Source organism: Bos grunniens, chromosome 2, assembly GCF_055505025.1.
Source record: "Bos grunniens cultivar Pamir isolate PY7600 chromosome 2, Bosgru_T2T1.0, whole genome shotgun sequence".
Taxonomy (NCBI): Eukaryota; Metazoa; Chordata; class Mammalia; order Artiodactyla; family Bovidae; genus Bos; species Bos grunniens.
In genome coordinates, this window is record NC_141166.1 from 1,623,328 (window position 1) to 1,650,255 (window position 26,928).

General features: G+C 52.6%; 2 long non-coding RNA genes across 3 annotated transcripts; one reads left to right on the top strand and one right to left on the bottom strand.

Moving 5' to 3' along the window:
- Positions 1–1,361: 1,361 nt before the first annotated feature.
- LOC147377234 (uncharacterized) lies at positions 1,362–9,966 on the bottom strand. Its single transcript, XR_015136346.1, has 2 exons — positions 9,572–9,966; positions 1,362–1,673 (listed from the first exon to the last, which is right to left on the bottom strand). It is a non-coding gene; the product is annotated as an uncharacterized LOC147377234 (long non-coding RNA).
- A 6,409-nt stretch (positions 9,967–16,375) lies between these two features.
- Positions 16,376–24,277, top strand: LOC147377235 (uncharacterized). 2 transcript variants are annotated; one of them, XR_015149889.1, is made up of 4 exons: positions 16,376–18,662; positions 19,997–21,615; positions 21,728–22,391; positions 23,495–24,277. It is a non-coding gene; the product is annotated as an uncharacterized LOC147377235 (long non-coding RNA). The 2 variants fall into 2 exon arrangements; XR_015149880.1 differs by having other exon boundaries at positions 19,997–22,391.
- The last annotated feature ends 2,651 nt before the right edge of the window (positions 24,278–26,928 follow it).

A 26,928-nucleotide genomic window follows, 5' to 3' on the forward strand; every position in this document is an offset into this window, starting at 1 on the left:
GTGAACCCAGCCAGCTGCCTGCTATGCATCACATTTTTTTTTTTTTTGCCAGTTAATTATAGCCATTACTGTCATCACGAAAAGGTTATGTGATCTCACAGGTCCAGGAAGCCCCGAATCGCCTGGAGGAGCTGCTATCTGAGGACAGAGCTTGGGAGGAGGCTCTTCCTTGTTGGCTGGCTCTCTCCTCCTCCATCGGACTAGCAGCCCTTTGAGGATGAAGACGGCATCTCCCTCACTGGGCTGGTCCTCTGGACAGAAGATCTGAAAGAATGTGGACTATATTATGTTTAAGATTTATTCATTTATTTGGCTGCCACTGGGTCTTCGTTTCGGGACTCGGGATCTTCGATCTTTAGAATCCTTTGTGGCGTCACGTGAGCTCTTGGTCGTGACGTGTGGAATCCAGTCCCCTGACCAGCATTCAAACCCGGCACCTGTGTTGGGAGTGGGGCGTGTTAGCCACCGGACCACCAGGGAAACCCCCTAAAAGAACGTTTAAAATGCATGGCTGAGCTAGCGAGGACTCAGTCGCACTCCAAAGCAAACACTAGACAAGCACGTTTTAAAAATTAAAAAATAATAGAAGAGAATGTGTGCGCAAGTCAGGAGAGGTTTGTGAGCCCTGAACTGGCAGCTCCCCTGAAAGGTTCCTGTGAACTGGAGCTTTGCTGGTCGTCAAGTCCAGGCCAGATTTGCATACAGTAACGTCCACCTTTGTAAATATGAAGCTCCTTGAGTTTTGACAAAGCATAGAGTTGTGTACTCACCACCAGAGTCAAGATTTAGAGGAATTTCCTCTCCCCTCAAATTTCCCAGTGTCTTCCTTTAACCTCTTTTCTCATCTTCAGCCCCTGGAGAGCACGGACCTGTTTTCTGTCCCTCTAGGCTTTTTCAGGATGTCATATACATGGAATCACATCCCAGGTCACCTTTCGTGGCTCTTTCTGCTCAGCATGACGTATCTGAGATTCCTCTGTGTTGTGTGTATCAGCAGTGTGTATGGAGGCAACTCTTGAGAGTCCCCTGGACTGCAAGGAGATCCAACCAGTCCATCCTAAAGGAGATCAGCCCTGGGTGTTCTTTGGAAGGAATGATGCTAAAGCTGAAACTCCAGTACTTTGGCCACCTCATGCGAAGAGTTGACTCATTGGAAAAGACGCTGATGCTGAGAGGGATTGGGGGCAGGAGGAGAAGGGGACGACAGAGGATGAGATGGCTGGAGGGCATCACTGACTCGATGGACGTGAGTCTGAGTGAACTCCGGGAGTTGGTGATGGACAGGGAGGCCTAGCGTGCTGCGATTCATGGGGTCGAAAAGAGTCGGACACGGCTGAGCGACTGAACTGAACTGAACACGGTTTTGTGTTTTTTTAGGGTTTATTTATTTATCTGTGGCTATGCTGGGTCTTTGCTGTGCGTTTTTTAAGGTTTATTTATTCGTCTCTGGCTGTGCTGGGTCTTGGCTGCTGTGTGGGCCTTCTCTAGCTGCGGTGAGCGGGGGCTGCTGTTTTTGCGGGGCACGTGCATCTCACTGTGGTGGCTTCTCCTGCTGTGAAGCTTGGGTTCTCTAAGCGTGTTGGCTTCTGTGCTCGCAGCTCACGGGCTTGGTTGCTCCATGGCATGTGGAATCTTCCTGGACCAGGGATCGAACCCATGTCCCCTGCAGTGAACTGTGTAGAGATGAAATATATTAAGTCAAAATAGAAAATACAGTGGTTGAGAGTAGATCAGACATAGTTGAAAAGAAAATTAGTGAACTGAAAGATTGCTGAATAAATCTCCAGACCGCAGCACAGAAGGACAAAAGAAATTATGAAGGGAGGTTAAGAGAATGACATGAAAAGATCTAAAACAAACTGAGAATTCTAGATGACGACAATAGGGAGAAAAAAGAGAAGCATTTTTTAAAAGGATCATGACTGAGAATTTTCCAGAATTAATGAGAGATGAATCCTCAAATTCAGAAACTCAACAGGAAACAAAATGCAAATACACCTTGACAGTTATGTTGAGATTTCAGAATATCAACTGTAAAGAGAAGACCTTAAAATGATTAGAAAAGTCAGATTAGCTACAAAGGAGTACCAGTTAGGCTGATAACTGACTTTTCACCAAGCAGAGGCAGTAGAATGGTACCTTCAAAGTGCTGAGAAAAATAGCTGTTGATCAGAACTAGATACTTAGTGAAACTATTTCTGAGGCGCGAGGGGGAGTCAAGTAGCCTCGACCAAGAAAAGCTGCAGATTAGCTCCGAATGAGACACATTAGAGATTAGCTCGGAATGAAGCACAGCGGAGGAAATCATCAACAATGTGCTTCAAAAAGGAAAGAAAATGATTTTAACAGGAAAGCCTGAGACCCATTGGAAATGTGAATAATATACTTGCCAAACAAGTGACTAAATTGAACTAAATACCGAATCTGTACTTGGTGGGGGTGATGTCTTGGTGGGGGTGATGTCTTTTTTTGAGAGTATATATATAAAAAATCACCAGAATAAAAATACCAGTAGCATGGTAAGTGAAGAGGGGTGATCAGATTTAAAGCTTTCTAAGGCTGCAGTGTGTGAGCCACGCCATGTAGGGCCACCCAAGACGGGCAGGCATGGTGGAGAGGTCAGACAGAATGCGGTCCACTGGAGAAGGGAATGGCAAACCACTTCAGTATTCCTGCCTTGAGAACCCCATGAACAGTATGAAAAGGCAAAATGATAGGATACTGAAAGAGGAACTCCCCAGGTCAGTAGGTGCCCAATATGCTACAGGAGATCAGTGGAGAAATAACTCCAAAAGGAATGAAGGGATGGAGCCAAGGCAAAAAGAATACCCAGCTGTGGAGGTGACTGGTGATAGAAGCAAGGTCCGATGCTGTAAAGAGCAATATTGCATAGGAACCTGGAATGTCAGGTCCGTGAATCAAGGCAAATTGGAAGTGGTCAAATAGGAGATGGCAAGAGTGAGTGTCGACATTCTAGGAATCAGCGAACTGAAATGGACTGGAATGGGTGAATTTAACTCAGATGACCACTATATCTACTACTGTGGGCAGGAATCCCTTAGAACAAATGGAGTGGCCATCGTGGTCAACAAAAGAGTCCGAAATGCAGTAACTGGATGCAATCTCAAAAACGACAGAATAATCTCTGTTCATTTCCAAGGCAAACCATTCAATAGCACAGTAATCCAAGTCTATACCCCACCAGTAATGCTGAAGAAGCTGAAGTTGAACGGTTCTATGAAGGCCTACAAGACCTTCTAGAATTAACACCCAAAAAAGATGTCCTTTTCATTATAAGAGACTGGAATGCAAAAGTAGGAAGTCAAGAAACACCTGGAGTAACAGGCAAGTTTGGCCTTGGAGTACAAAATGAAGCAGGACAAAGACTCATAGAGTTCTGCCAAGAGAACACACTGGTCATAGCAAACACCCTCTTCCAACAACACAAGAGAAGACTCTACACATGGACATCACCAGATGGTCAACACCAACATCAGATTGATTATATTCTTTGCAGCCAAAGATGGAGAAGCTCTATACAGTCATCAAAAACAAGACTGGGAGCTGACTGTGGCTCAGATCGTGAACTCCTCATTGCCAAATTCAGACTTACATTGAAGAAAGTAGGGAAAACCACTGGACCATTCAGATATGACCTAAATCAAATCCCTAACGATTATACAGTGGAAGTGACAAATAGATTCAAGGGACTAGATCTGATAGATAGAGTGCCTGATGAACTATGGACAGAGGTTCATGACACTGTATAGGAGACAGGGAGCAAGACCATCCCCAAGAAAAAGAAATGGAAAAAAGCAAAATGGCTGTCTGAGGAGGCCTTACAAATAGCTGAGAAAAGAAGAGAAGTGAAAAGCAAAGGAGAAAAAGAATGATATACCTGTTTAAATGCAGAGTTCCAAAGAATAGCAAGGAGAGATGAGAAAGCCCTCCTCAGTGATCAATGCAAAGAAATAGAGGAAAACAACAGAATGGGAAAGACTAGAGATCTCTTCAAGAAAATTAGAGATACCAAGGGAACATTTCATGCAAAAATGGGCTCAATAAAGGACAGAAATGGTAGGGACCTAACAGAAGCAGAAGATATTAAGAAGAGGTGGCAAGAATACACAGAAGAATTGTACAAAAAAGATCTTCACGACCCAGATGATCATGATGATGTGATCACTCACCTAGAGCCAGACATCCTGGAATGTGAAGTCCAGTGGGCCTTAGGAAGCATCACTACGAACAAAGCTAGTGGAGGTGATGGAATTCCAGAGGAGCTATTTCAAATCCTGAAAGATGATGCTGTGAAAGTGCTGCACTCAGTATGCCAGCAAATGTGGAAAACTCAGCAGTGGCCACAGAATTGGGAAAGGTCAGTTTTCATTCTAATCCCTAAGAAAGGCAATGCCAAAGAGTGTTCAAACTACCACACAATTGTACTCATCTCACATGCTAGCAAAGTAATGCTCAAAATTCTCCAAGCCAGGCTTCAGCAATACGTGAACTGTGAACTTTCAGATGTTCAAGCTGGTTTTAGAAAAGGCAGAGGAATCAGAGATCAAATTGCCAACATCTGCTGGATCGTGGAAAAAGCAAGAGAGTTCCAGAAAAACATCTATTTCTGCTTTATTGACTTTGCCAAAGCCTTTGACTGTGAGGATCACAATAAACTGTGGAAAATTCTGAAAGAGATGGGAATAGCAGACCACCTGACCTGCCTCTTGAGAAATCTGTATGAAGGTCAGGAAGCAATAGTTAGAATTGGACATGGAACAACAGAGTGGTTCCAAATAGGAAAAGGAGTACATCAGGGCTGTATATTATCACCATGCTCATTTAACTTATATGCAGAGTACATCATGAGAAACGCTGGGCTAGAAGAAGCACAAGCTGGAAATCAAGATTGCCGGGAGAAATATCAAGAACCTCAGATATGCAGATGACACCACCCTTATGGCAGAAAGTGAAGAACTAAAGAGCCTCTTGATTGAAAGTGAAAGAGGACAGTGAAAAAGTTGGCTTAAAGCTCAACACTCAGAAAACAAATATCATGGCAGCCGGTCCCATCACTTCATGGGAAATAGATGGGGAAACAGTGGAAACAGTGTCAGACTTTATTTTGGGGGGCTCCAAAATCACTGTAGATGGTGTCTGCAGCCATGAAATTAAAAGACGCTTACTCCTTGGAAGGAAAGTTATGACCAACCTAGACAGAATATTCAAAAACAGAGACATTACTTTGTCAACAAAGGTCCGTCTAGTCAAGGCTATGGTTTTCCCAGTGGTCATGTACGGATGTGAGAGTTGGCCTATAAAGAAAGCTGAGTGTCAAAGAATTGGTGCTTTTGAACTGTGGTGTTGGAGAAGACTCTTGAGAGGCCCTTGGACTGCAAGGAGGTCAAACCAGTCCATCCTAAAGGAGATCAGTCCTGGGTGTTCATTGGAAGGACTGATGCTGAAGCTCCATACTTTGGTCACCTGATGCGAAGAGCTGACTCATTTGAAAAGATGCTGGTACTGGGAAAGACTGAAGTTGAGAGTAGAAGGGGATGTGACAGAGGATCTGATGGTTGGATGGCATCACCGACTCAATGGACATGAATTTGGGTAAACTCTGGGAGTTGGTGATGGACAGGGAGGCCTGGCGTGCTGTGCTTCATGGGTCGCAAAGAGTCAGACACGACTGAGTGACTGGACTGCACTGCACTGAAGGCTGCAGTATGATTTTGGAGGAGAGTAAATGTAGTGATTTTTTACACATGCTTTAAGACAGAAGCCTGCAAAATATGACACTTTCGCCAAATTAGGACTGGTGCATGCTTTTACAAATAAAGCTTTATTGACATGTGGCCGTGGCCATTCCTTTACATGCACTCTGTGGCTGTTTTCGTGAGTGGTTGCTACAGAAACAGTATGGCTCACAAATCCTGAAGTATTTACTATAAGGCACTTTCTAGGAAATGTTTGCTGACCTCTGCTTTTAAGCTTTTAACTACTGAAGAACAAAAATAGAGGACATAACGTTTAAAGAAAGAGAGGGGAAAAAAAGCATGAGGAGAACACTCAATCCAAAAGAAAAGAAGAAATTTTTTTAAAAAATCAAGAAAATAGAGAGCCCAAAGTGAGATGGCTGAAGTAAATCCAGATGCTTCTAGCCACTGCCCACTTCTCTTGTTTCCATTTCAGCAGAGCTCTGCAGAGGTGGCTGCCTGTAGTCTCCATACCTTGCCTCCCGCGTCTTCCCAAAACACTGCGATTACGCGCTTGTTCCCATGACCCGCCGTCCCAGCTCGGGCCAAGTGTACCAACGACCTCCCTGTCGCCGAGCCCAGCTGTCCAGTTTTCCAGCTGGAGTCCCGAGCATGGAAAGGTCTCAGGGGCCCAGATGTGGGTCCTCTCCACTCGTGAGGCGCTGGGCAGGCCCCTGGGCGGCCAGAGGACCCAAGCTGACCACCTGCTTCCTTGACAGGCGTGTCTGTGTCCCTGCGGGTCGCCCAAGTATTGGTGCTTTCTGAGTGTGCCGTGGCCTGAAAGAGGTTGGGAGGCTTGCTCAGCGTCCGTTTTCCTTCCCTCTCTGAGACTCCTCTGCCGCGCTCCGCAGCGGACCGTGCCCCTCTGGAGAGCCCTTCTCCTCTGAGACGTGCCCACACTTCCTCGGTTCCCCCCGCCTCCCTGGTCACTCCTTCTCAGCGCCTTTCCTCTCCCCGGCCTCTCACCATGGAGGGCTCCAGGATGTGGCCCTTGGGCCTCCCGCTCATCGCTTCAGTCGTGTCCAATCCTGTGCGACCCCACGGACGGTAGCCCGCCAGGCTCCTCTGTCCATGGGATTCTCCAGGCAAGAATACTGGAGTGGGTTGCCATGCCCTCCTCCAGGGGATCTTCCTGACCCTGGGATCGAACGTGCGTCTCCAGTGTCTCCTGCATAGCAGGCAGGCGCTTTACTCACTGAGCCGCCTGGGAAGCCCTCCGCGCCTTGTCCCTCTCTTCCCCACACTCCCTAGGAGCTCTCACCCAGTCTTCAGGCTTCAAAATTGCCCACCAACTCGCATATTCAAATCTCCAGCGCAGCCCTCCCCTTTGAACTCCAGCGGGCGGCCCGGCCCCTCCCACCCATCCCCTCCTGAGGGTCTAATAGGCGCTGCAGTGTCAACACCCCGGAGACCACCCTCCTGCTTTGCAGCCCTGCAAACCCGCGCCTCCCGCAGAGCCGTGCTTCCGGTTACTCACACCCCAAACTGGGAGTCGTTTTTGGCTCCTGTCTTTCTCTCACACCCTACATTTGATCCATCAGTGAACCCTGTCAGATCTGCCTCCAAAACCATGGTTTCAATCTGCCCACTTTTCCTGCTCCTGCTTGCCTCTGGCTGGGATTGTTCACACCGCCTCCAGCTGGTCTCTGCTTGCCTCCTTGGTCAGAAAAGCCTCCAGAGGGATTCTGTTTAAATTCTTCCAATGATTCCTCATCTGAACCATTCCTTTGGTCTCAAGGTCAACACAGTTCTACTGTCTACCTTTCTGCCCCCATCTCTGAGTACCTTGTCCTTTTCCTCTTCCCCCGTCATGCTGGTCTCCTGGCAGGTCCTTGAACGAATGAGCCCCTGTCTCGGGCTTCGCACTCCTGTTGCCCTTCCTGGCACTTGGATGCCCCAGACACACCCCTTGCTTGTTCTCTCACTTCCTTCGATTCCCGGCTCGAGTATCACTCTGCTAGAGGGGCTTCCCGGCCCTTGTATAAGGCAGCAGCCTTGCCCTGCTCTGCGGCATCGATCAGCACATCTCATCACTATTGATGCTGGTCCCGGTCAGCTGGCTGACCCACTGTATGTGGGTTCGTTTCTCCACCTGTTATGGGCTGAAATGTTTCCCCACCCAGATTCACGTGCTGAGGTCCCAGCCCTTGGAACCTCAGAGTGAGGTCTTCAAACGGAGCGGGACCCCACGGTCCTTGCCCCCGTCCCCGCCATATCCTCTGCCAGCCTGTAGCCTGCAGGGAACATTAGTCGCAGAATACGTTTAATCAGAGCAGCGAGAAACGCTGAAACAGAGGAAAACAGTCTAAAGAGACTAAATAATAAGAGCGTAGTCATTAAACATAGTTGAGGACCTTCAGTTCTTCCTCAAGGGCTGTAGACGGTATTCTGAGCCGTGTGCTGTGAGCTGCCTTATCGATACCAAAACACCCAGTGGAGAAGATAACTACGTGACGGCCAGAGTGTAGCCAGGCACCGCCACAGTTCTGAGAGCTGGCTGCAAAGAAATGGGAGCAAGCGCGCCCAGAGCCGAAGATTAACTGTGCCTAAAACAGTCAAGATGACGCCAGTCAGACCGCTGAGGACCAATCTGAAGATGACTGTTAGAGACGGCTGTGCTGCTTCTGCATGTAACCCCCCTCCCCACTTTGTAAAAGTTCCCAGCCCCTGCTTGCTCGGCAGGTGGGGAGGACGCAGAGTCGGCCTTGTGACAGATGTCCACCACCCTCCTCCCCCCTTTGCCAGCATCTGAAATAAACCAAACTTTCCTTTCTACCAAGCTGACCTGTTTACTGACTTTTGAGCAGCCAGCAGCCAGACGCCCCCACACATACCTTTCAGTAACAACCTTGCCTAGAGATAGGGTCTTTACAGAGGCAATCGGGTTAGAGTGTGTTCAGTAGGGTGAGCCCTAATCCAATACGACAGGGACCTCCACACTGGAAAATCAGCATGTGAGCGGGAGCACGGCCATTTGCAAGCCACACGGAAGAGCCTGGAAAAGACCTTTTGCTCACAACCCTCAGAAGCAACCAGCCCTGCTGATATTTCAGCTTCCCAAACTTGAGACAACAAATCTCTGCTGTTCAAGCCTCTCGGTTTGTGGTCTTTTGTTAGGGTTGCCCTAGGATACCAACACAGAGCTCTAAAATCACTCTTTCCCGTTTCCATCTTCTACGCCTCGGAAGGAAGTCATTATGTGGGGCTGACGCTTAGGCTCGACCTCCGTGTCAGAGTGTAAGCAGTTGCTCAGTCGTGTCTGACTCTACAGCCCTGTGGACTGTGGCCTGCCAGGCTCCTCTGGAAACTTCCAGGCAAGAATACTGGAGAGGGTTGGCATTTCCTACTCCAGGGGATCTTCCTGACCTAGGGATCAAACCCGTGCCTCCCGTGTCTCCTTCATTGGCAGGTAGATTCTTTACCGCTGAGCCACCTGGGAAGCTCCCCTCCTTGAGGGGAGAGTATCTGTATAAGCTACCTGGACTTCTCATCCGTGGACGATGCATGCGTGAGTCATTTGTTTATTGTCTGTCTGCCCCAACGAGACTCTAACTCTGCAGGCCGTGGATTTCCGCTTGCTGGTTCACTGTCCAAGCCTAGCACCTAGAACCTAACACCTAGGCACATTGTAGGTACCTGAATATTTGATGAACAAAATAATGAGTCAGCAATGACAACGATCAGAAATGGACTGCATTATCTAAAGACAAGCACTGTCAGAATGGGTAAAAACAAACACACCTTTGCATTAAAGAAACTCCCAAGACACTAAATCACAGAAAGTTTGAAAAGTAAAAGAATGGTAAAAGACATACCTGAAGGAAAGCCAACACAAAGGAAGCCGGTGTAGCATTGTTAGTTGTGGGTAAAACATTATTAGGAAACAAAACTGCAGTTATGTCTATAAATCATATACGGATGAATACTTTCAAAGGAAAGGTCAGTCCGTGCAGCCCGGGAATGACGTTCAACAGCCCGTGGTGGACCATCCCAGACGCGAACATGAAAAAGCACGTAGAGAGGCGTGCGCCGCTGAACACCTGCAGTGCCGCGGCAGCGAGCAGAACAGTGTCTATCAATAGATTTTAAAAAATCAATCCGTCTGAGAAAGAAATGGGAAGTTTTATTCAAGCCACGTTGAGGATTACAACCTGGAAACTCTGAAGAGCTGGTCCACCCTGAGAGGCCGGAGCTCTGGTGCATTTGCTTTTGAGACAGACGACCGTACAAGGATGTAGATAACTCACACGAGCCAGATCTACAAGTATGAAGTGGTGGGTCATCATGACCCCTCACAAGAGTCAGAAAGAATGTTGTCTTTTAAGGAGGCTTATTAGTGCTAGGAGGATGTTGCTCTTCACGGTCAAGCAGGTATTTCTGCTGGGGAGGAGGTTTGGTCAAGGCATGATGCAGGTATACAAAGCACAGAGGACAGACAGGAGGCTAAAGGGCAGAGAAGATTTTTATGTTTAATATTTCCTTGACTTGCTTAGAATATGAATTTTTATTTCATCAAGATGTCATATATAGTGTATGTATATATTGGGTTGTGGCTTAGTCACTCAGTCGTGTCCGACTCTTGTGACCCCATGGACTGTATCCTCCATCCACGGGATTCTCCAGGCAAGGATACTGGAGTGGGTTGCCATTTCCTTCTCCAGGGGATCTTCCCAACCCAAGAATCAAACCTGGGTCTCCTGCATTGCGGGCAGATTCTTTACCACCTCAGCTACATGATATATAATATTGTATATAATAATATGTAATTACACATTAATGTATAAATGCAATAGGGCTTCCCTGGTAGCTCAGTTGGGAGACTCGGGTTTGATCCCTGGATTGGGAAATTCCTCTGGGGAAGGGAATGGCAACCCACTCCAGTATTCTTGCCTGGAGAATCCCATGGACAGAGGAGCCTGGGGGGCTACAGTCCATGGGGTCACAAAGAGCTGAACACGACTGAAGCAACTTAGCACACACAAAGTGTGTTGAACTCTGACAACTGGACACGTCCTCTCAAGTGGGAAACTTTGACCCATCTCACTAACTGATGAAACAGACAAAAAATCAGGAGCCAACAGATTTGCGAAGCACAGATAACAAACTCTATCCAATCAATGTAGGTGCAACTGTGCATCAGCTGCGGACAAACACACACTCAAGCCAGGGAACATCTGTGAAAACTGATGATGCGTATTGGCCACGAAGCAAGTCTCAACAAAATCGAAATAAATTGTATCATCCCGACCACATCGTCTGACTCCAATGCAATGAACTTAGAACTGAGTCAGGACAATAAGAAAATTCCATTTGTCTGAAAATTTTTAAAAGTCTTTTAAAGAACTCACTGATCAAGTGAGACTTGGATGGAAATTATGAACTGAAGTGAGTGATAATGAAAAGACAACACACGAAAACTCAGGACTCAGCTAAAAATGGTTCTTAAAACAAAATACATAGTCTTAAATGTTTGTGGAAGAAAACAAGAAAGATAAGAAATTAATGAATTAAGAACTCAGCTTGAGAGATTAGAAAAGTAAGATTGACCCAAAGAAAAGAGAAGTCAATGTAAAAATGAGAGTTGTTAAAAACACATAACGGAATTCTTAAACAATCAAAAAAGTCTCTGTGTGAAAAAAGTTAATTGGTAAATTTCGGTTAAGATTCATTGGAGCATTTTTCTAGATTCCACAGGTATGAGTTAATATATAACGCTTGTTTTTCTCTTTCTGACTGACTTCACTCTGTATAAAATAGATGACTAATGAGATCTGACTATGTATCACAGGGAACTCTATGTTCTGTGATGACAGAGAGGATATATGCACATGTACAGCTGACCTCTTAGCTGTGCAGCAGAGGCTAACTCAACAGTGTAAAGCAACTAAATCCAATACGAAAGTAAAATTTTAAAAATCATTTAAAAAGACTCATTGGAAAAAAAGAGAGAGGCATGAACAAAGGGACCTAATGAGCAGGCCCAGGAAAGAATGAAGATGTGCCCAGAAAATCCGAGGAAGCCACCCTGGTGCCCGGGGCGGGGACACCGCCATCCTCTTAGGGGACACAGCCGGCCTTTGAATCCCCGCGGGAGGGGGCACTTGTGTCTCACGGGGTTTCTGGGAGCCACGTCTGTGAGGCCGACCTTCACATTCCTACAGGCAAGCACACCAGAGCCCAGCTCTCCAGAAAAGTGCCTGCCTCCTTGTCAGTGAAAGTCCCCAGGGTCACAGTCCCCTCCTCTCACATCTCCTTCCTCATCTCCTCTTCCTGAGAGGCAAAAGCACTCTCAGACTGTCACAGGGCTGCCCCAATCTACATTTCTGAGCAGCTATACCACTGTATATGGTGCACACCATACCAGCTGTGGTGTACCCCACGGGCGATGGAGCGCCCCACGGGCGATGGAGCGCCCCACCGGCGATGGAGAACCCCACCCGCGATGGAGCGCCCCACCAGCTTTGTCCGGGGGTTCCAGTTCCTCCACATCTTCACCAACACTTGTCATCATCTATTGTTTAATAGTAGCCATCTTAATGGGTGTGGGATGACATCTCCTTGTGGTTTTAATTTGTTTCCCTACAACCAATGGGGCTTGCCGTGTAGCTCAGCTGGTAAAGAATTAGCTGCAATGAGGAGACCCTGGTTTGATTCCTGGGTCAGGAACTTTCCCTGGAGAAGGGATAGGCACCTCACACTAGTATTCTTGGTCTTCTCTGGTGGTTCAGATGGTAAAGAATCCACCTGCAATGCCGGAGACCTGGATTCAATCCCTGGGTTGGGAAGATCCCTTGGAGGAGGGCTCGGCAACCCACTCCAGTATTCTTGCCTGGACAATCCATGGACAGAGGAGCCTGGCAGGCTGCAGTCCAGGGGGTCACAATGAGTTGGACACGACTGAGTGACTACACACGCACACACGTGCGTGAACACACACACACACTCACACACACACACACACACACACACCAATGATACTGAGCACCTTTTTGTGTGCTACTGACCATTTGTGTCTCTTCTTTGGAGAACTGTCTGCTCAAACCCTTTGTCCATGTTGTAACTGGAGTTTCTGTTTAATGTTGAGTTGTGCGAGCTTTTCATATAGTTTGACTATTGAGAGGGTAACAGGCAGGAAGGCCAGGGGTCTCCAAATAGAGGAAATAGCCTGCAAGTGTCCGACATTTTTATCTCTCTTAAGTGGCAGGAGGAAACAAACTAGCAATATTTTTTCCTTCTCTATACAAATTTAAAGGGAGGTTTCTCTTAAAATATTGTGTTGCCATAATGACACCCGGCTTCGAAGTTAGCTATTCTCGAGTCTAGAGATAACCAATGCCTTTTTCTTATGGAAATGTTTGTCTTAAGCTATGCTAATGTACTATGCCTTTACCCCAAACTCTGTCTCCAAGTCGGTTCCGCCTCTTGGCCCAGAACCTACTTGACAAACCAGTATGGATATTGTTCCCCTAATCTATGTAAATGAAACTATTTGTATGGTGGTCTGCCCTTCTTCAAGATTCAAGTTAATCATTTTATGGCCCAGGATAAACCATTTATCCCAAAATGCATCTTATGGGTGAGGGGCCTGGTGCCATTCTGAATTTTAAGATATTCCTTTCTTTCATTAACAGACTGCTAGTGACTATATAACATCCAGCTAAAGACTAGCAGGGGGGTACTCTTTCTGCCCCCTTCTGATGCCTATGTCAGAAGCTTTCTCTATCTCCTTTATACTTTAATAAAACTTTATTACACAAAAGCTCTGAGCGATCAAGCCTCGTCTCTGGCCCCGGATTGAATTCTTCTCCTCCGGGGGCCAAGAATCCTGGTGTATTCGCGTGATTCAACAACAACCTTTCACTATTAGACCTTTATCAGGAATATGATTTGTAAATATTTTCTCCCATTCTGAGGATTGTCTTTTCACGCTCTTGATATTGCCTTTTGAATCACAAAACTTTAAAATTTAGATGAAGTCTGATTGATTTGTTCTTTAGTTAATAAATTTAAATGAAAAGAAAAATGTGCTTACACATGTGAAAGCTAAGATGAAATGGACACATTTCTAGAAAAACGTGACTTATCCATACAACCAGTGGTGTGCCAGCAAATGCTTAACTGCTGGTTTTCCAAAACAACCAAACAGACATGCAAACAAGCAAAAGCCACTCATCTGTGGACTACCCATTTACACGGCGTAAATATTCCCACCGTGGCCAGTTTCAGGTTCCTCACTTGGCATCACTGAGTGCAGAGACGGCCTCCGTCACACCCCTGAGCTCTAACACAAGAAAGGGAAGCCTGCCGTGTCTTTCTGCAAATGAGGTCTCAGCAAGCCCGCCTCTACTCTGGTGGCAGTGACGCTGTTGCTAGTGAGAAATGACCTTGGCGGAGTGCTGGCAGAGAGGGACAGCCCAGAAGCTCAAAGCCTGTCCTGGCCTGGCTCTCTTTCTGACCAATGGTCTGAACGTTTGAAAGGAACTAGACTCCTGCCTCACAGAACGTCAGTGACCAGCTCCCGGCCGTTGCTCAGAGAGGGCCAGCAACACGTCCAAGGTCACACAGCAGCCTATGGCAGAGTTCTGCTGGAACTCAAGCCTCCGCTCTCAGCCTTGGAGCTGTGCAAATTTGAGTCTGGTCCGTGAACCCTCTTCAGCTAGGTCCCTGGGCATCTCTTGCTGCTCTGCGCTGGCCCGTGATGCCAGTGGGATATGCACACACCAAGGCCAGGTCTGGCTGCTCTCACTGTTCCTTCCCCAGAAGCCTGGGGAACCCCATGAGCAAGGCTATGTCTAGGGGTGGGGGTCAGCAAGGCCAGCTCTGAGTCCCGGGGAGAGCCCAGCCCCCGCAGGACCAAGTCAGCAGGGGAGGTCTCCAGGAGGCTCTGGACACTCCCCAGAGGAGGCGGGTGTCCCCTGAGGCCCTTCCGGAGGCGTCGGTAGGATGGAGAAATAAAGCGTGGGCTTCAGAAGCAGACGGAGCTGGGCTGGCTATCCAACTGCCTTGGGCAAAGTGTCTCAACATCTTCGAACCCCTGTTTCCTCTCATAAAGATGCCCACCTCACAACGGCAGGAGGCTCAAAGGATGTCACGCTCAAGTGTTTTCTCTGGGCGGGCATACAGGAGGCGCTCAATAAGCAGCAAGTCTCTCCTACCCCAGCCCTCTCGGCCGAGCCTTTCCCCTGCTCGGGGCGTCCTGCCGGCTGACTGCGCCGGGATGGGCGGAGGAGTGAGGTGACCCCCGCAAGCCGCACGACCCCCTCCTTGGTGAATTCCTACCGCGCCAAGGACCTGGGTTGGCCTCCTCAGGGGAGGCTCGGGGGCTGAGCCGGGAGTGGGGGTCCAGCCCCAAGGCGATCCCTGAAAACCCTCAGTATCGACCCTCTTTCTGACCCCTGAGTCGTCCTCACAAGGACAGCTTGAGACAAAGAGCCTCCCAGCTGCCCCCAGGCAAGGGCCATGGCCAAGGGCAAGGGGTCAGCGGCAGGTCCAAGCTCCGCCGCTGTGTGCCGTGTGACCGGAGGAAAGTCACCGCCCGTCTCTGGTCCTCCCTGTTCCCTTCTGAAACAGGCAGCGCTTGGGTCAGCTCAGCCCTGGGGTCCCTCTGGCTCCAGTCATTGCGGATTTCCAGCCTCCACCAGCCGTGACTTTCAGAGAAGTGCCTGGGCCTTGGCTCACACAGAAAGTGCACCCCAGACTCCCGGCAGCAGACCCGTGAACCGGGCTCATGAAGGCCTGGCAGGCAGCAGGCCTCCCTGAGATAGAACATGTTTTCCAAACAGGGTTGAGGAAGGCTGGCTCTGGGCCGCCCCGAGTCAGGCCGCGGCAGGGCCAGTGGGGCAGAGGGCGTCCAGCGGCCTGGTCTCCCAGGGCGAGGGCACGGGAACCAGCTCCCTGAGTCATCTGTCCTGTCCCCGCCGCCTCCTTGCCTCCGGGGGTGAACTTGGCTCCAGCCCTGCCTCCTGTGTGGCCTTGACCCTGCTGCCTCCCCTTCTGGGCCTCAGTTTCCCCATTCATCAAGCGAGGGGGTCTGTCCGTGGCTGGCCTTGCTCCTAGATGCTGATGAGACTCGAGGGCCAGGGCCGAGCACGTGTGCGGCGTCTGAGCGACCCTAAAGACAGAGCAGGTCCTGCAGACGGGCAGGAAGACGGCTTCCTGAGGGCGCTGCCTCTGTCAGACGGGAGATTCCCCCAGGACAGGGGCTGTCCCTCTCCTGCCTGTGAAATCAGAAGCTTTGAAAAAGAGGGAGTTGGGCATAGCCTAATCCCCAGCTCCTGTAGGCAGGAGCGGCGTTTCCCCCATTGGACGAGGGGGCCTGTGTGGTCAGGGCTGCTCCTCCCCATCAGCAGGGAAGCTTCCAGAGGGCAGGGCTGTGCCTCATCATCAGAGAGGGAGCAGTTTGCCACCTGCTTGTTCTCGGGGTCCCTCTGAGGATGGGCTGTGCCCCGCTTCAGACTGGGCCCCCTCATCTCTCTCCCCGCAGCCAGCACCCAGGGGCTTGTGCTGCGGGTAGCCGCTGGGGGTAGGGCCAGCCTTTGGGCACTAGCCCTGTGAACGTCGGGAGGAAGGGGGCCACACGTGGGCTCAGCGGACATGGGGCAGGAAGCAGGCACTCAAGCAGAGCAGTGGCTTGGAACGAGGGGCCCGCCCTGCCAGGCCGAGCTGGCACCCAGAGCTCAGGGCAGAGGGCCAGAGTCGGGCTGTGTGATTCAGGCCTGTGCTGGGGCTGGCTGGCTGTCAGACTCAGCCCCACCCCAGCCGTGGGCTGTTTGGAGTCAGGGAGTCCCTGAGGCTGGGGTCGCTGGGGCGTCGTTGCTGGGGCAGCAGGAGGGGTGGGCCTGGCCTGGCCTCACCGAGTCAGCGCTGGACAGCACTCCGTACATCAGAGCTATCCCGTCCTTTCCTTGGACAGGCATAAAGACCAAGGTCGTAGAGAGGGGCCCAAGGCCTCCCAGCCAGTCTGCAGGGCGTGAAGCCTGGAACCGAAGGCTCTGACCCCTGGCCTGGTGCCCGCTCCACTCTGCCAGCATGCTTCTTAGGGAGACCAGCTCGCGCTCTTAGGGGCCTCTCTTCCCACCTGAGGGTGGGCAGCAGCCCCGGTGGCCTCCTCACTGCTGGCACTGGACACCTGGCGGCAAGTCTGGCGCCGCCTGGAAGGCTTCTCTGACCAAGGACACCTCCCCTGATACTCCCCAAGTCTACCCTGAGGAACGGCCATGCGTGCCTTGGCCAAGGGGCGGGGGCGGGGGACTCTGGGGCAGCGGCGGGGAAGCTAACTGTGAGCGCAGAAGCTCCTGGAAGTTTCCTCCTTGACATCTGTGGGACGTGGGTTCTGAGCTTGGCTCTACCATGCAGGGCTGGTGGTTTATCTTTTCCATGTTGATTTGTAGATGTTCCTGATGTATTCTGGACACAAGTCCTTTGTCAGAGATATGGATTATCTCTTCTACATGGAAAATTAAATTGTCAGCTGATTCCTGGAGCATCATAATGGACGGACTATCAAGACATGAAAACAAATGTCCATTGACAGATGCACGGATAAAGAAGATGTGGTCCATGCAGCCAACGGCTACTGCACGCATGCATGCACACTGCTCAGTCGTCTAGGCTGCACGCACGCATGCTCAGCTGCTCGGTCGTGTCCGACTCTTTGAGATCCACGGACTATCGCCCACCAGGCTCCTCTGTCCATGGGATTTTCCAGGCAAGATTACTGGAATGGGTTGCCATTTCCTCCTTCGGGGATCTTCCCAACCCAGGGATCAAGCCCACGTCTCCTGCTCCCAGATGCTTTACCATCCGAGCCACCTGGGAAGCTCACAGAAAGGACTACTCCTTGGTGATTAAGAAGAACAAAACAATGCCATTTGCAGTAACACGGATGCAACGGAAGATTGTCATACTAAGTGGAGTAAGTCAGAAGGAGGCAAATAGTGCATGACGTCACTTACACATGAAATCTACATTTCGGCACAAATGAGCCTGCCTGTGAAACAGAGACAGAGTCACAGACATGGAGAGCAGGCTGGGGAGGCCAGGAGGGGCCTCTGCTCAGAGACAGAGTCACAGACACAGAGAGCAGGCTGGGGAGGCCAGGAGGGGCCTCTGCTCGGGGAAGGATGGACTGGGAGGTTGAGTTGGCAGATGAAAGCTTTCATATATAAAATGGATCAATAGCAAGACCCCACTATATAGCCCAGAGGACCATACTCAGTACTCGATGATAAACCATAATGGAAAAGAGCATGTACGCATAGGCTCCCCTGGTGACTCAGCAGTAAAGAATCCGCCTGCAGTGCAGGAGACCTGGGTTTTGTCCTTAGGATGGGAAGATCCCCTGCAGGAGGGCATGGCAACCCACTCCAGTCTTCTTGCCTGGACAATCCCATGGACAGAGGAGCCTGGTGGGCTGCTGAGCCACTTTGCTGTACAGCAGTAATTAGCACAGCATTGTAAACCAAGTCTACTTCAGTTTAGAAAATAAGGAAACATAAGGAAGGGGGCTGGGCCCTGTTTGTGCTGAGTGCTGGGGCTCCACGGGCCTGTGATGTGGCCTCAAAGGGAGCGCCCCTCTGGAAGAGGAGACAGACGTTCAGATGAGGAGGGAGGAAAGGCTAGTTTCTCTCGCCAAGCTAACATGGTTTTCTTTACAAAAGCTTTATCAGAACTTTCTTCAGAGCCCAGGCAGGATGAGGAGCTTTCCCCGTGTTTGCTTTCTGGGCTGGGTCTGTAATCCTTCTCGGTGAGCAGGGCTTCTAGACGCTTCCTTGGCTACAAGCCCCGTTGGCTGAACGTGCGCTCAACTCCTGACCTCCCCCTGGCTTCTGCCCTGGTTTTGGGTGGCTTCACCAGGACATGGTCCGATTCTCAGCCTTGGAACCCGGTTCTTGCTGCTCGGTGGAGGTGAGTCACACGGCCTGGGAGGGTGGGGATTAGGGGTGAGGCCAGGCCTGATGAATATCCTGCGAAGCTGGGTCGGTTTAGAACTGCTCACCTGTCCCGGGGTCACTGTGCACCACGTCAGGCAGAACCAGACTCCCCCACCACCCTCGGGGACTTCAGGGACAACCCTGACGGGGACTCAGGAGGCTATGAGAGGCTGAGGGACAGAGGCCAACCTTCAGAGCAAAGGGGCCAGGGCGGGGGTTGGATGGACCCGTCCTGAGTGAGCTGTGTGACCCCGGGGTGGGGGGCGGACAGGCCCGTCCTGAGTGAGATGTGTGACGCTGGGTGGAGGACAGACGGGCCCGTCCTGTCTGAGCTGTGTGACCCTGGGGGGCGCTGGCCAATGGGCCCATCCTGTCTGAGCTGTGTGACCCCGGGGTGGGGGGCGCTGGCCGATGGGCCCGTCCTGACAGCGCTGAGTGGCCCCGGGCAGCCTCTGGCCCTTTCCGGGCCGGACTCTGAATGCCCACATCTGCCCTGCTGGGTCTGAGGGACCCAGTGAGCTGCAGTGAGGGCTCAGGGACTCTGCGTGCATCCTCCCCTCCCTCCCCCGGGGGCCCGGGCACTTGGGGAGCCTAGGGACACAAGTTAGGGCTGTAGGGACAGCCACCCCGCCTCTCGTCAGTCCTACACGGGAGGCCCGGTGCAGGGCAGAGATGGGAGCTGGGGACGCTGCTGTTGGGGCTGCACCCTGGCGTCACCCACTGGGGCTCCTGGCCTTCCCCGATTAAGAGAAAGGTGAGAGGCCAGACCAGAAATGCAGGCGAGGCTTTACCGGGGCTCCCGCTGCCGCAGCGGGCCCTGAGAACAAGGAACAGGTTCCCTTGCTCAGTCTGGTTCCTTATTCGGGGCCAGGCTAGGCCCGCGTCCAGGGGTCAGGCTGGAGGCGTGGCTCAGGTTGTCTGCCCACCCCTGCAGTGGTGCTGAGTGCAGGGGGCACGCACAGGACCTGCTTGTGCTTCAGAGGTGGCAGTCGGGGTGTTTTTGGTCTTTTTGATCTTGTCCATAACTTCCCCCAACTGCACATGAGGTTAATTTTAGTCCCTTATAGTGAAAGTGAAGTTGCTCAGTCATGTCCGACTCTTTGCGACCCCGTGGACTGTAGCCCATCAGGCTCCTCTGTCCACGGAATTTTCCAGGCAAGAATAGTGGAGTGGGTTGCCATTTCCTTCTCCAGGGGACCTTCCTGACCCAGGGATGGAACCTGGGTCTCCCACATTGCAGGCAGACGCTTTTACCGTCTGAGCCACCAGGGAAGGCCCTTACAGCGTCTTTGTATTTTGTTGCTCCAGGAGACGAGATGTTTGTCCGGGTGCAAGCATGCAGCCGAGGGCCCCAGGTGCAAGTCCCAGGTCCCAGCTGCCTCAGGAGGAGAGAGGCTGCGTTCCCGCGGTCAGCCCCAGAAAAGACTGTGGGCGGCAAGCAGGCAGGCAGGATGAGGCTGGGGGCGTTGGCCACAGCCCATCTGGTAAGCCCTGCAGCCTCCTTGCCAAAGACTTCCTGAGATTTACGTGGTTTCTCTGGAGCCAGGCAGGGTGCCGGGCAAGCTGGCCCCTCGCCGCGGCCCGCGGCTCACTGCTGTGTGATCTCCAGTCAGCCACCGCCCGTCTCTGGGCCTCAGTCTCCAGCCCTGATCCTCCCGCCTGCACCCCAGCACTGGAGGACCCAGTTTATGTGGCCGAGTCACCTGATGGCTTCCAGCCTCAGCTTCTTCATCTGCAAGTGGGGATAAACACAGCGATCCCCTGGGAGGTGTCGAGGAGGTCATGGTGTTCCCTGCACGGGGGCCAGGGGCCCAGTAGGTGGTCTGTACCTGTCTGAGGGTGTGGACAGGAGGATCAGGGAACAGGACAGAGGGAGAGAGTGAGGGGGGAGGGGCGCAGAGACAGAGCGAGACGCGGAGAGAGACAGATGGAGAGAGACGATCGAAAGACAGAGGGAGGGACAGAAACCAAGAGACTGAAAGGCACAGGGGGCTTCTCCCACCACCCCCGCCGAGGGTCCCAGCTGCTTGGGCGGCGGTGGCCAGGCAACCCGGCTTCTCCAAGGCTCTCAGCACGGGCACCCCAGCCAGCTGTGCACATAAGTCCTTTTGTGCAGATGAGGCAAAGTGGCCCCAGAGCGGTCGAGGGGCTGCCCCCGGCCCTGCAGCCAAGGCTGGACCTGCGCTTTATGCAGCGTTGGTAGAGCCTTTGCAACAGCTGACGCCCTGACTCCCACTGACCCTTCTTTCCTTCCTGCATGTGGGGTAAGACTGGGCTGGGTGGCCTTGGATCCATTGCTGGCCCTCTCTGGGCATGTCATCTGTGACAAACCAGGCCGGCGGCTTTCTGAGGGGCTCTGAGGGGCACCGGCTCCCGCAGTAGGGCTGCTCGGTCGCCAGTGTCTTAATGTTTTAAACGTGACCTCCTGGGTTTCCAGGTTACCGCTCCAGCCCCCTCTTCTCCTGAATTTCTAGAAGTATATGTGCCCCCACTCCCCCAGCCTAGCCATTAGGGGCCCCTCTGCCCCCAGGCCAGCCCCCAGCCCCAGGACTCTGGCCGCGCCAGAGTCAGCAGGGGCTGGACAGCTCAGACCCCCGTCCTGGGAGGCTGCAGGGCTTGAAGGGAACTGGAGCTGGGTGGCTGGCGTCCAAAGGACCTTAACAGTGTGAGGCTCTGGGACCCGGTGTCTCTTGGGCCCTCCTGCCATCAGGCCTCTGTGCGGGGTCGGGGCTGCTCTGGGTCCAGGAGGCCAGACACAGGACAGCCTTTCCCGGGGCAGGAGCTGGGGGCGTGTGGGAGGCCGCAGAAGAGGCTGAGGCCGGTGGCCGCGGCAGCCTGCAAGCACCAACAGCACATGAGCTCCCCTGGCTTCCTCCTCCTTGGAGGCAGCAGACCACGCCGATTAACAGAGGATCTGAGCCCCGCAGGTGAGTCCCACGGATCCTCAATAGCAGGGCATCTTGGACATGTCGCTTAAACTCCCCGAGACTAAATTTCCTTCCCCGCAAAGCAGAGGCAACAGCAGTGCTTGTCTCCTAGGTTTGATGCAAGGATAAAGGAGATGCCGGCCGTGCGCTGAGCACAGAGCCAGCCCCAGTGAGCACCCCTCCCCTCCGAGCACGTCCTGGGTGCTCGGCACGTCGCCTATGGGGGCGCCTACAGACAATGCGTTCACACGTCCAGCTTCCCCACAAACCACGCCTCCCTGTAAGGCAAACTGGAGTGATGTCTTTTTCATCTACGCACAGCCTGGCCCATGGCAGATGCCCAAGAAATGCTTCTTGAATAAACGATGCTGAACGCCTCTGTCCACTGATTTCTCCACCGGGGGTCTTAGCCGGAGATGTCTCACAGTAACATGGATGGTAAAAGCAGCAACTGGGGGCTTCCTTAGTGGGCCAGTGGCTAAAAGTGCGCTCCTAATGCAGGGGGCCGGGGTTCCCTCCTCGGTCAGGGAACGAGAGCCCACGTGCCATGGCTAACAGTTCGCATGCCACAGGTAAAATCCTGCATGCCGCATCAAGACCCGTCACGGCCAAATACGTAAATGACAAACAAATAAACACTACAATAAAAAAGAACCGCAGTCGGACAGGTCAGATGGAGCTGGAGTGTCGGATGACCGGAGAATCCGCGTCTCTAGTCCTAGGGCTGATTCTCCATCCTTCACCCCACGTTGCCTCCGCCTGGCTGTGTCTTTGAGGTAAGTCGCTCGCCTTCTCTGCGGCTCCCTGTCTCTGTGTGTTCTGTGAGGCTGGCGGACCAAGTTTTCTGGAAGGGCCCGCTGAAATGTGGAGCTCTGCACCAGGGGCGCACTCTCAGGCATCCCTGCCCCGACCCCCCTCTCCAGGAATGAGTCTCCAGCCCAGGGGAAGCCGGAAGAAAGACAGACCCAGGCTTGGTCTCACAGTGGGGTGTCAGCAGTAGCCAGCTCGGCTGACCCTGAAAGATGTTGGATCTCTGCTTTCTTAGCTCAAGGAAGATCCAGTATCAAAGACAATAGCCCTCAACTCTCTGCCTCTTCCTATTTGATCAGAAGTTTGGAGAAAACAAACATGCTCATGGAGGAGAGTCAGAAAAACACAAAGCAGATACTTCTGTAGACAGTCCCCTCCCCAGTCCATCTGCGGATCAAGCCAAACCCAAGCATAAGGATGCTGTGAATCACGTAATTTAATATCCCACCCTTGCCCCACTTATTAATAATAAACTCCACCCCAGGTGGGGGTATTTCCCTCAGCTCTCAGGGCCTGGAAGAACCAGCCTTCTCATCCTCAATGCCTTGAGTTTTACCTTCTGAGCACTATGATTCACAGAATTGATTGTATTTCCCTTTTTCCCTGGGCCACCAGGAAACTCACAGCTAAATTCACCCACAGATAAGATGCCTCTTTCTTTCTCTTTCTTTCCACACTCTTTGACTTCATTTTGTCACTTAAAAGATACATCACATCCAGGGTGTATTTTGTAAGCTGTCTCAGATCCTTCTTATCAGGATGTGGGCCACGAATCCATGAAAGAAGCAGACATGCTGAACGTTTGTGTGGATTGGACCCTGGAGAAACAGCAGTGGGCGGGGAGGGGGCGGGGAGGCTGCTGATGGGAGGGCCATGGGAACAGGGCCCCGGGAGGGAGGGAGGGCGGCCCAGGGAAAACGGTCCAGACGGGGTCAGGTTCTGAGTGAGGGAGGGGTCATCAGGGGCCTGGTCCAGGGTCCTGGATGCCAGGCGGAATCTCTGGGTTTTGAGGATCAGCTGTACCCCAGGCCCTTTACAGATGTCACTGATAACATCTGCATTATTCCAGGTTTTACAGGTTAGGAGATGGAGCCTCAGAGAAGTTCTAAGAAGTGACAGAGCCCAGACTGGAACCCCAAACCATAGAGCCCCCACATCTCAGCTTTGCCCACCTTCCTTTCTCCGGGCCCACAGGGAGCTGTGGGAGTCTTTTCAGGGAACGACGTCTTCAGGCGCATGTTCCAGATGGATCTCTGCTGCCCACCGCGTGGGGTGCAGTCAGTCTGGAGCCGGGGGACCAGGAGCATGCTCAGGTCTCTGCAGAGAGACGACAGAGGCCGGGACCAAGGCAGCCATGGGCTGAAGTGGGGGACAGGGGAGGGTGGGGCCAAGAGAGACTTGGGAAGTGGACAGGTCAGGCGGGGTGATTTTTCTTTTTTAAATTCTAAACACTACAATATTTATGCATGATCATTACATATTCAGAAATAATCTTAATTTAACATAGAAAGGAGCGAGTATGTCCTTGTTTTCTTGGCCATAATCACAGCTGTTCTGGTGGGGAAGGGAGAGGACCACCGCGGCTGCCTGGGTCTCGGTCTCACTCTCCTAGGGTGGAGACAGCGCCGTCTGCTGAGACGGTGAGAAGCCAGCGCTCGGGAGGCTGCTGAGCACTTGAGTAGCCACCTGTGGAGGCGGGGCTGATGCGGCCTGACCACAGCACGCCCACCAGGCCTGACCCTGCCCAGCCCAACCGCCCACGTGGCATCATTAGTTCTGCTGATGCTGCGACATGGAGCCACGGATGTCCCAGAGCCCAGGAGAGAGCAGGTGATTCCTGAAGGTCCCTGGTGACCTGGGCTGGGGTTTCGGGCTCTGCGGGGACAGAGTGGACTAGACTGGGTGACTCATGGCCCTCACGACTTCCTGCCATTAGAGCCATTAGCTGCCGGCCCTCTGGCCCTGCGGGAATTGGTGGGTCGCCAGCCTTCTCACTGTGGCTGAGTCAGAGTCCCTGGGGCGCCACGCCCACCCATCTGGGGTCCAGGATCCTACTCTGGATGTCAGGGGCACAGAAAGGGACTGGGGGTGGCCTGGGAGACCCCAGAGGGGTGATCCACATATCAGGGCCTGGGAGGACTCAGCAGGTGGCGAGATCCACATATCAGGGCCTGGGAGGACTCAGCAGGTGGCGAGATCCACATATCAGGGCCTGGGAGGACTCAGCAGGTGGCGAGAGCTCCGATGTCGAGAGCAGCGCCCATATCCCAGAAGCGCCCAGGAGATGCTAGCTTGTTTGTTTTCCAGTGAAGGAAGGAAGAAGGAAGCAAAGCCTTGGATCTTGGCGCTCCCAGCTGGAGGATGGAGGGGCTGGTCTGATGGCCTCCAGGAGCCGTTCCAGCTTAACAGCAGGATTCTGGAGAGCAGAGGGGCTGGCCCCGCGGGGCTCAGGAGAGCAGGCTTTGGAGAAGGCCACAGGGTGGGGGTCTAGGAGCTAAGCTCTGCACGCTCCTCAGCCCTCCTGCCCTCTAAGGCTGTCCCTGTAAGCTCGGGCACAGACTCGGTGTGTGTGCATGTTGAGGGGCACCCTACCAGAGTGGGAGAGCCCGTGGCTGGTGTCAGCAATCGCGGCAACCGTCCAGAACCCACTCTGACTGGTCACAAGCTCTGAGACTGGCGGGTTCCACGCCCTGAAGGTGTCGAGACTCACCTGGGCCCAGGTAGTTTATGCCGATGGGCATCATGTGACTCCCCGTCAGCTTCCCAGATGGCTCAGTGGATAAAGAATTCGCTTGCAATGCAGGAGACGAGGGTTCGATGCCAGGGTGGGGAAGATCCCCTGGGGTGAGGGCATGCCAACCCACTCCACTGTTCTTTCCTGGAGAATCCCACGGACAGAGGAGCCTGGCGGGCTACAGTCCATGGGTCACAAAGAGTCACGGCTGAAGTACTGAGCACGCAGCACCTACCAATTCATAAGCACTCAATGCTGGGGTCTCTAGCTAAAGACCTAAGGGTCAGTGAGTTAGTTTCTCTCGAATCAAAGTGTTCTCTTTCTGGGAAATATTGAATTTCAATACACTGGTCAAAGCGGGCTTTCTTCTCTCTTCCACAGTTGCCGTTCACCCCTATCGTCTCACACTTGGTAGCTCCACACCTGTTATCTGCCTGACCCCTGAAGGCTTTTGAGTTTGGGAACTCAGAGCTCAACCACCCTACTTTGTAAACAGGGAGGCTGTGCAGGTAGAATGGAATCCTGGGTGATCTGAGGTCGGAAGAGTCCTTGAGATCCCAAAGGTCTCATTTTCAGATTTCTGCTCCAGTATCATCTCCTAGAGAGGCCTTCCCTGATGAGACTGCTCCCAGCAGCACCCCGTCCACTCTGCCTGAGGCTCAGTCCTGTGCGTCCTCACCTCCTCCCGACACCCCAGCCTCCGGGCGCCGTTTACTCCTGCTGCTGCTCGCTGTGCCCTGCGGACAGGGGCTTGGCTGGTCTTTCTCATTGATGAGTCATGCCTGGCACATGTCAACTGCCCCCCCCCCCCCAAACTGTTGAAGAATGGGGAAAATGAGGGCCTGGGCGAGAGCTCACTCCCAGACCTCTTCCCTGCCTCAGTTTCCCTGGGCTGTTCCGGGGGCATCCTGGAGCGCTGCTGCTGTTCCAAGGTCACCCAGCGGTCCCCAGGCCTCCGCCCCTGCCAGGCGCCGTGTGTGAGGCGAACCCAGCTGTGTCCTGCCGGCCAGAGGGCGGGGGACCCTGATGTCCTTCAGCTTGCCCACCGCCCCACGTCCCAGATCTGACCAGTCATGCCTGAAACCCCAAGCTCACACAGACCACAGCCTGGGTGTGCACCCTTTGCGGGCTGCGGGCAGGGCAGGGGCCGGGGCGGGTCCTCCTATCTTACGTGTTCTGAGAACCAGAGGAAGGGGGTGGGCAGGGAGGCCGAGAGCAGGAAATGCTCCTTATTTTTCTGCCAAGAGAGACTTTATTTATTTTTTTCAAAGGTAAAAATATTTGCTCACAGAATCTGTGCAAAGCATGAGGAAGAGGGTAAAAAGGACACACTTTCCGCCTCCCAAGGGCCTGGGCTACAGGACGAGTCTATCTGGAGTCGGAAGGCCTGGGCTCAGGTCCTAGACTGACCGCTTTCCAGCTGCAGATCTGGAGGGGGGTTTTAACTTCTCAGTGCCTCGGTTTATCCCCCCTAAAATGGGGATGTCTGTGTTCGTCTCAGCCTCTCTGCCCACTCTCTGCTACTTCCTCTTCCTTCCTGCAGCTCTGAGGACATGTCTGTTTAGGACGCTGTGACCTGACCTTCCCCTGCGCTGCCCACCACCCGTAAAAGGCACACCCTGCACACCCAGGCTGTGGCCTGAACTTGGGATCCAGGCTTAATCAGAACCTGTCACCTAGTATTATTGTGAGGATTAGCTTAGTGGATCCATGGAAGGGCCTAGAACAGTGCCTGGCACATGGCGATGGCCATGGACGCGCTGGCTGGC